Source organism: Hylobates moloch, unplaced genomic scaffold (assembly GCF_009828535.3).
Source record: "Hylobates moloch isolate HMO894 unplaced genomic scaffold, HMol_V3 SCAFFOLD_8, whole genome shotgun sequence".
Taxonomy (NCBI): Eukaryota; Metazoa; Chordata; class Mammalia; order Primates; family Hylobatidae; genus Hylobates; species Hylobates moloch.
In genome coordinates, this window is record NW_026652283.1 from 54,972,365 (window position 1) to 54,980,826 (window position 8,462).

Here is an 8,462-nt window from a genome sequence, read left to right on the forward strand (position 1 = left end):
TAATATATCCTATGCTGATTTTCCCAAAACAACATGACCGATAGTATTAAATACATATCAATTTTAAAAATAAAAAAACCCCACAAATAATGCATGCATAATTTAAATGGTCAATTTATAAAGACAAATCTATGAATGAATTTTTCAGTGTTATCTTCATATGATATGCTGAACACCAAAATCTCCAGAAACGCATTTTATGTAGTTCTAAAATCAGCAAAATATTGGTATTACAAAAATGCAGAATATTTAGTGTGCTATAGATCTGAATTATAGCTCTAATTAATTATTACTTTTTTTCTAATTTACTGATATTACTATTATAAAGAAAAAAAAACCAACCAATCTGCAATTCAAATTAGAAAGTTTGGACAGCTTTACAAGTATTAGCGCATGCTTAGAACAGGTGGGACTAAAACAAACTCAAGGAACTGTTGGCTGTTTTCCCAATACTGAGAATTCAACAACTCCAGAGCAGAAGCCACAGGGGCATAGCTTAGTCCAAACTGCTAATTTCATTTTACAGTGTGTGTAACGCTTAGTCTCACAGTATCTTTAACTCATGTTTGCAATCAACAACTTTACTAGTGACTTTCTGGAACAATTTCCTTCCAGAAATATATATTCACTGCTTAGAGGTGACCTTCCCTTAATTTATTTGTGAAGTTAAAAATTTAAAGATAGCTCATGAAACTTTTGCTTAAGCAAAAAGAAAATCTCAAATTGAAATGTGTGAGGCAAACTATGCACGGAAATAGCTTAATGTGAAGATAATCATTTGGACAACTCAAGTCTATCAACATGACCAATGTTTTTCATCTTCCACATCTCAAAATAAAACTTCTGGTGAAACAAATTAAACAAAATATCCAAACCTCACAGTGGCATTATTCTTTGTTTTACCTGTGGTCATCTTAAACTGGTTTTTCAGTCCCTCTCCACTTCCTCCAGAACCAAAGAATCTGTTATAAGATTCCTGGAAGGAACTGGGCATCTAACTGTTACACCAAATCTTTTTTTTTTTTTGAGACGGAGTCTCGCTCTGTCGCCCAGGCTGGAGTGCAGTGGCGCGATCTCGGCTCACTGCAAGCTCCGCCTCCCGGGTTCGTGTCATTCTCCTGCCTCAGCCTCTCCGAGTAGCTGGGACTACAGGCGCCCGCCACCTCGCCTGGCTAATTTTTTGTATTTTTAGTAGAGACGAGGTTTCACCATGGTCTCGATCTCCTGACCTCGTGATCCGCCCGCCTCGGCCTCCCAAAGCGCTGGGATTACAAGCGTGAGCCACCGCGCCCGGCCAAATCTTAAGTGAATAAAACTTTACCAAGGCATCTCAGTTATTGAAAACAGTATATCATTTCATTTAAACACCCAAAACTTTATCAAAGACAAGTCTTACAGAATTTTCACAGGAGAATATTATTAAAACTAGAATGTGAAAGTCAAAACACAACCTTGGAAAACTAGGATGAATGCTAAACTGCCTTAGCCAATGGGCCCATTCTGATCTTCAGAGAGCTGATTTATTTTACTTTGAAGTTCCTAGACAGCATAATAACTTGGGCAACTAAGTTTCTTGAGAGGAGAGAATAAGAAGTGGTATTATATGATAGTTAGTGTAGGTTCTGAAGTCAGAACTGCTTGGGTCTGTGTCCCAGCTCTACCACTTGCTAGCTGTGTTACCTTGAGCAATTTATAAACTCCTGTCTCAGCTTTCTTATCTATAAAATGGGGTATAATAAGAATATCTAGCTCGTGGTTTTTGTGAATATCAAATAAATGAGTTAATACATGTAAAACATTAAGAATAATGCTTGACATTCGTAAGTACTCAGATTTAAACTATCATATTATTACTACTCATCTATGTACTTTCTGCAATACAAATCATAGCACCTTGCATAGAGTAGGTCATCAACAAATGTGTTTTAAAAACAATATCCGGGCCGGGTGTGGTGGCTCACACCTGTAATCCCAAGACTTTGGGAGGCTGAGGCAGGTGGATCACTTGAGCTCAGGAGTTTTGAGACCAGCCTGGCCAACATGGTGAAACACCATCTCTACTGAAAACACAAAAAGTAGCCAGATGTGGCACATGCCTGTAATCCCAGCTACTCGGGAGGCTGAGGCAGAAGAATTGCTTGCAGTGGGCTGAGATGACGCTACTGCACTCGAGCCTGGGGGACAGAGTTAGACTTTCTCAAAAAACAAAACAAAACAATATCCAAGTTTTCGGGTATGAAATTACATTGATCCATTATCTTCACTTGCAAATCTAACAAAGCCATGCCAGCTGTTATAGCAGGCAGTTAAGTGGCTGGACCATAAATAAAAAGAAAAGGCAAGAAGAGACATGGTATGAATTTCAGCTAAAGAGAGTCTTGTGAAAGACCAGGTTAGCTCATTTGTGTGGTAGGTAAGGTCCAAGAGCTACCTACTTTGCAGGTCATCTAGGAATAAAGATGGGTTTGCCTTATCTTCAGTTAAGATTGAACTACAACCTTCTCTTGGAGCTGGTTTACACAAGCATTCTTTTATTTAATTTTTCTTTCTGTTTTTTTTAGACAGGGTCCCACTATGTCACCCAGGCTGGAGTGCAGTGGCACGATCTTAGCTCACTGTAACCTCAAACTCCTGGGCTCAAATAATCCTCCCACTTTAGCCTCCTGAGTAGCTGGGACTACAGGTGCATGCCACCATGCCCAGCTAATTTTTGTATTTTCTTTGTAGAGATGGGGTCTCACTATGTTGCCCAGGCTGGTCTCAAACTCCTGGCCTCAAGTGATCCTCCCACCTTGGCCTCCCTAAGCACTGGGATTACAGGGGTGAGCCACTGTGTCCAGTCAAGAATAAGTTAATGAATTTTATCCTACAACAGATTTAGACTCTAGTCTGGACTAAATGGGAGGCCATCATTGCCTAGGACACTTGACTTCTCTGAAGCAGATTTTAAAAATTTGAGATTTTGGAAAATGCCAAAATTAGACAGCAACTTGAAATTTAGTAGACACCTACAAATACACTATCTCTGGGCTTCATGCCTCACAGTATAAAGATCAATTTTCATTCTACTGTTTACTTAACTCTGAGTCATGAGGAGAGTGCTATTCTCTTAGCATTATATTTCTTAGGACTCCTGCTGGTAATATAAGAAGCAGAATAAACCTTCCGCAATCATAAAAACATTTTAAATAACTTATAAATCTGTACTAAAGTAATATGGTTTACATATATTTAAATTAATTTTTGTAGTAAGTTAAATATTATTATACCCTAACAAGTTTTTAGTCTTTTTATTCTAGTGTCTGTGAAAGATAACCAAGTAAGAAAAGAATGATTCCACTTACAATGCTGAGACCTCACCCTGAAAAAACGGCCATCTTATCTAAACTAGCTCACTTTTCAGTTTTTTTTTTTTTCTTTTTGAGACAGAGTTTCGCTCTTGTTGCCCAGACTGAAGTGCAATGGCACAATCTTGGCTCACTGCAACCTCCGCCTCCTGGGTTCAAGTGATTCTCCTGCCTCAGCCTCCCCAGTAGCTGGGATTACAGGCGCCCGCCACCACACCCAGCTAATTTTTATATTTTCAGTAGAGATGGGGTTTCACCAAATTGGCCAGGCTAGTCTCGAACTCCTGACCTCAGGTGATCCGCCTGCCTTGGCCTCCCAAAGTGCTAGGATTACAGGCATGAGCCACCATGCCCAGCCACTTTTTAGTTTTATCAATGGAGTTAACTGTTATCAAGTTATAATTCTACACATAATTATAGGAAAGACTGATGAATGAACTCAAAATTTTAACCTAAACACAGATACCCCAAATTTTAATGTAATCTATAATGCTTTCTTTGAGCTGTGAATGAAATACATATCTTTATAGCACGTCAATTTAACCTCCTTTGTCTCAGTTTCTTCACCTGTAAAATACAAATATCATTTACCTTATAAAACTGCTGTTATGTATTAGACAATCTATATAAAGTACAGTGTCAGTTATATAGGCTTAAATGTTGAATAAATGTTACTGAAATTATTATTTTCCTGCTAAAGCCCGCTTAAAAAAATTACAAAACAAATCACTGAAATATTCACAGTTGGAAACACCACTGGTAAAACTGTTGTTAGGGGAATCTGATTCTGTTTACAATTAGCAGGCAGATCTGTATAGCTGCTATTCTTATTTTTTTTAGAAAGACAAAGCACTTAAAACACTATGAACATGGGGATGAAATTAACACAACCCCACCCCCAGCTCTTTTATTTCAAAAGTCTTTGGTCTAAAGTAAACTTCAGAAAACATATCAACAAATAACTTAGAGGAATTTTAAATATATAAGAGAGTGAGGGTAAAAAAATATACAAATGAGGTAATGGAAAATGGGGATGTAATTCTGGCCAAAGAAAAGGGGCTAGCTGCCATTTGGTCAGAGCTTATTCTCAAATCCAAAAGAAAATCAGTGAAGATGCTTTACTGCTGTTTTAGTATACAATATATAACAACATATAATTAAAAGAATAGGGTAAGGTAATCCATAATGTGTATTATTGACAAATCAAACTAAAGAAAGGAATATGGAATAAAACTTAAAATATTAAAAGTCAATGACATTTTTTGACCAATAGGCATTTTTGAGATCAGTGTCAGAGCCTTACATATTGAAGAAAAATTTTATCAAAGGAGAGGAAAAATCTCCTTTTAATTCCTACAGATCAGCAAAAAGACTTGGACTTTGTTGAAATTATCTGAATCGAAATATGAATACAAAACTATTATTTTTGAAACCATTTTTACATGAGTTAGAAATTTCTAAAACTAAATAACTATATTCTACTGAATATTTAACAATTCAATATACGCAAAAACGACTGAAAACCAAATCGGTAAGATTCTTATCATTTTAGGTATGCTTTAAAAATGTCATTAACTATGATAAGGACACCACTAACAATGTAAGGCACAAGGCAATGATAGCATCTCTTCCAGGATATAGAAAAGAGGAGAGATTATTCATGAAATAATTACATCCTGGACCTTTGTTATTCCAGAGATATTAAGTTCTATAAAGGCAGGTACGAAGCCCATTGTAATCTCCTGCTATATATTTAGCGCCAAGCGCAGTGCTAAGTAAATACTAGGTGCCAGCTGAGGCACCAAAAACAAAACAAAATAACAACAACAAAAAAAATCAGGGGTGGGTAAAGAGTTGACCCATGCAAATATGCCACACAAATACATTTATTGTTTAAACAGAAATTAAATCAAAATCACTGAAACAATGGGAAGAGGCAGAAAGGGATAATTAGTTGAACCAAGAAACATTTATTATATGACTACTTTTGTTCTAGATGCTGTAAGGATAAACCCTTAAACCAAGACAAATAGGGGCTTACATTCTGTTGAGGAGGAGACAGATTAATGAAAATATAATAAACAGGGTGCTTTTCAGAGAGCAGCAGGCAAGGAACATTATATTACAGAGGGTTAGAAGAACAGCATTTCTCTTCTAACAAAAAAGTACTATTATGAAAACCTGACATATTAAATTAAAAATTAAATGGGGAAGGGGAAGAAGTCTCTCTCCAATAGGAAAAAGGAGTCATATCTAGATCCATCAAGAGTATACTCAGGGGGTGGACCCAAGATGGCCGAATAGGAACAGCTCCGGTCTCCAGCTCCCAGCCCCAGCGACACAGAAGACGGGTGATTTCTGCATTTCTGCTTGAGGTACCGGTTTCATCTCACTAGGGAGTGCCTAACAGTGGGTGCAGGACAGTCGGTGAAGCGCACTGTGCGCGAGCCGAAGCAGGGCGAGGCATTGCCTCACTCAGGAAGCGCAAGGGGTCAGGGAGTTCCCTTTCCTAGTCAAAGAAAGGGGAAACAGACGGCACCTGGAATATCGGGTCAGTCCCATCCTAATACTGCGCTTTTCCAACGGGCCTGGAAAACGGCACACTAGGAGATTGTGTCCCGCACCTGGCTCGGAGGGTCCTATGCCCACGGAGTCTCGCTGATTGCTAGCACAGCAGTCTGAGATCAAGCTGCAAGGCGGCAGCGAGGCTGGGGGAGGGGCGCCCGCCATTGCCCAGGCTTGCTTAGGTAAACAAAGCAGCCAGGAAGCTTGAACTGGGTGGAGCCCACCACAGCTCAAGGAGGCCTGCCTGCCTCTGTAGGCTCCACCTCTGGGGGCAGGGCACAGACAAACAAAAACTCAGCAAGAACCTCCACAGACTTAAATGTCCCTGTCTGTCTGACAGCTTTGAAGAGAGTAGTGGTTCTCCCAGCACGCAGCTGGAGATCTGAGAACGGACAGACTGCCTCCTAAAGTGGGTCCCTCACCCCTGAGCAGCCTAACTGGGAGGCACCCCCCCAGTAGGGACAGACTGACACCTCATTCAACCGGGTACTCCTCTGAGACAAAACTTTTAGAGGAACTATCAGACAGCTGAATTTGTGGTCTCACGAAAATCCGCTGTTCTGCAGCCACCGCTGCTGACACCCAGCCAAACAGGGTCTGGAGTGGACCTCTAGTAAACTCCAACAGACCTGCAGCTGAGGGTCCTGTCTGGTAGAAGGAAAACTAACAAACAGAAAGGACATCCACACCAAAAACCCATCTGTACATCACCAGCATCAAAGACAAAAAGTAGATAAAACCACAAAGATGGGGAAAAAACAGAGCAAAAAAACTGGAAACTCTAAAAAACAGAGCACTTCTCCTCCTCCAAAGGAACACAGTTCCTCACCAGCAACGGAACAAAGCTGGATGGAGGATGACTTTGATGAGTTGAGAGAAGAAGGCTTCAGACGATCAAACTACTCTGAGCTACGAGAGGAAATTCAAAACAATAGCAAAGAAGTTAAAAACTTTGAAAAAAAATTAGAAGAATGGATAACTAGAATAACCAATGGAGAGAAGGGCTTAAAGGAGCTGATGGAGCTGAAAGCCAAGTTTCGAGAACTACGCGAAGATTGCAGAAGCCTCAGTAGCAGATGCGATCAACTGGAAGAAAGGGTATCGCTGATGGAAGATGAAATGAATGAAATGAAGAGAGAAGGGAAGTTTAGAGAAAAAAGAATAAAAAGAAATGAACAAAGCCTCCAAGAAATTTGGGACTATGTGAAAAGACCAAACCTACGTCTGATTGGTGTACCTGAAAATGATGGGGAGAATGGAACCAAGTTGGAAAACACTCTGCAAGATATTATCCAGGAGAACTTCCCCAATCTAGCAAGGCAGGCCAGCATTCAGATTCAGGAAATACAGAGAACGCCACAAAGATACTCCTCGAGAAGGGCAACTCCAAGACACATAATTGTCAGATTCACCAAAGTTGAAATGAAGGAAAAAATGTTAAGGGCAGCCAGAGAAAAAGGTCGGGTTACCCACAAAGGGAAGCCCATCAGACTAACAGCTGATCTCTCAGCAGAAACTCTACCAGCCAGAAGAGAGTGGGGGCCGATATTCAACATTCTTAAAGAAAAGAATTTTCAACCCAGAATTTCCTATCCCGCCAAACTAAGCTTCATAAGTGAAGGAGAAATAAAATACTTTACAGACAAGCAAACGCTGAGCGATTTTGTCACCACCACGCCTGCCCTAAAAGAGCTCCTGAAGGAAGCACTAAACATGGAAAGGAACAACCGGTACCAGCCACTGCAAAAACATGCCAAATTGTAAAGACCATCGAGGCTAGGAAGAAACTATAGCAACTAACGAGCAAAATAACCAACTAACATCATAATGACAGGATCAGATTCACACATAACAATATTAACGTTAAATGTAAATGGGCTAAATGCTCCAATCAAAAGACACAGACTGGCAAACTGGATAAGGAGTCAGGACCCATCAGTGTGCTGTATTCAGGAAACCCATCTCACGTGCAGAGACACACACAGACTCAAAATAAAGGGATGGAGGAAGATCTATCAAGCAACTGGAAAACAAAAAAAGGCAGGGGTTGCAATCCTAGTCTCTGATAAAATAGACTTTAAACCAACAAAAATCAAAAGAGACAAGGCCATTACATAATGGTAAAGGGATCAATTCAACAAGAAGAGCTAACTATCCTAAATATATATGCACCCAACACAGGAGCACCCAGATTCATAAAGCAAGTCCTCAGTGACCTACAAAGGGAATTAAACTCCCACACAATAATAATGGGAGATTTTAACACCCCACTGTCAGCATTAGACAGATCAACGAGACAGAAAGTTAACAAGGATACCCAGGAATTGAACTCAGCTCTACATAAAGTGGACCTAATAGACATCTACAGAACTCTCCACCCCAAGTCAACAGAATATACATTTTTTTCAGCACCACACCACACCTATTCCAAAATTGACCACATAGTTGGAAGTAAAGCTCTCCTCAGCAAATGTAAAAGAACAGAAATTATAACAAACTGTCTCTCAGACCACAGTGCAATCAAACTAGAACTCAGGATTAAGAAACTCA

The 8,462-nt window shown here is 39.8% G+C and overlaps 1 protein-coding gene across 5 annotated transcripts in view; it reads right to left on the reverse strand.

The window, feature by feature from the left end:
- Window positions 1-8,462, reverse strand: part of RALGPS2 (Ral GEF with PH domain and SH3 binding motif 2) — a 224,168-nt gene that overhangs the window by 88,674 nt on the left and 127,032 nt on the right. The window lies entirely within an intron of this gene.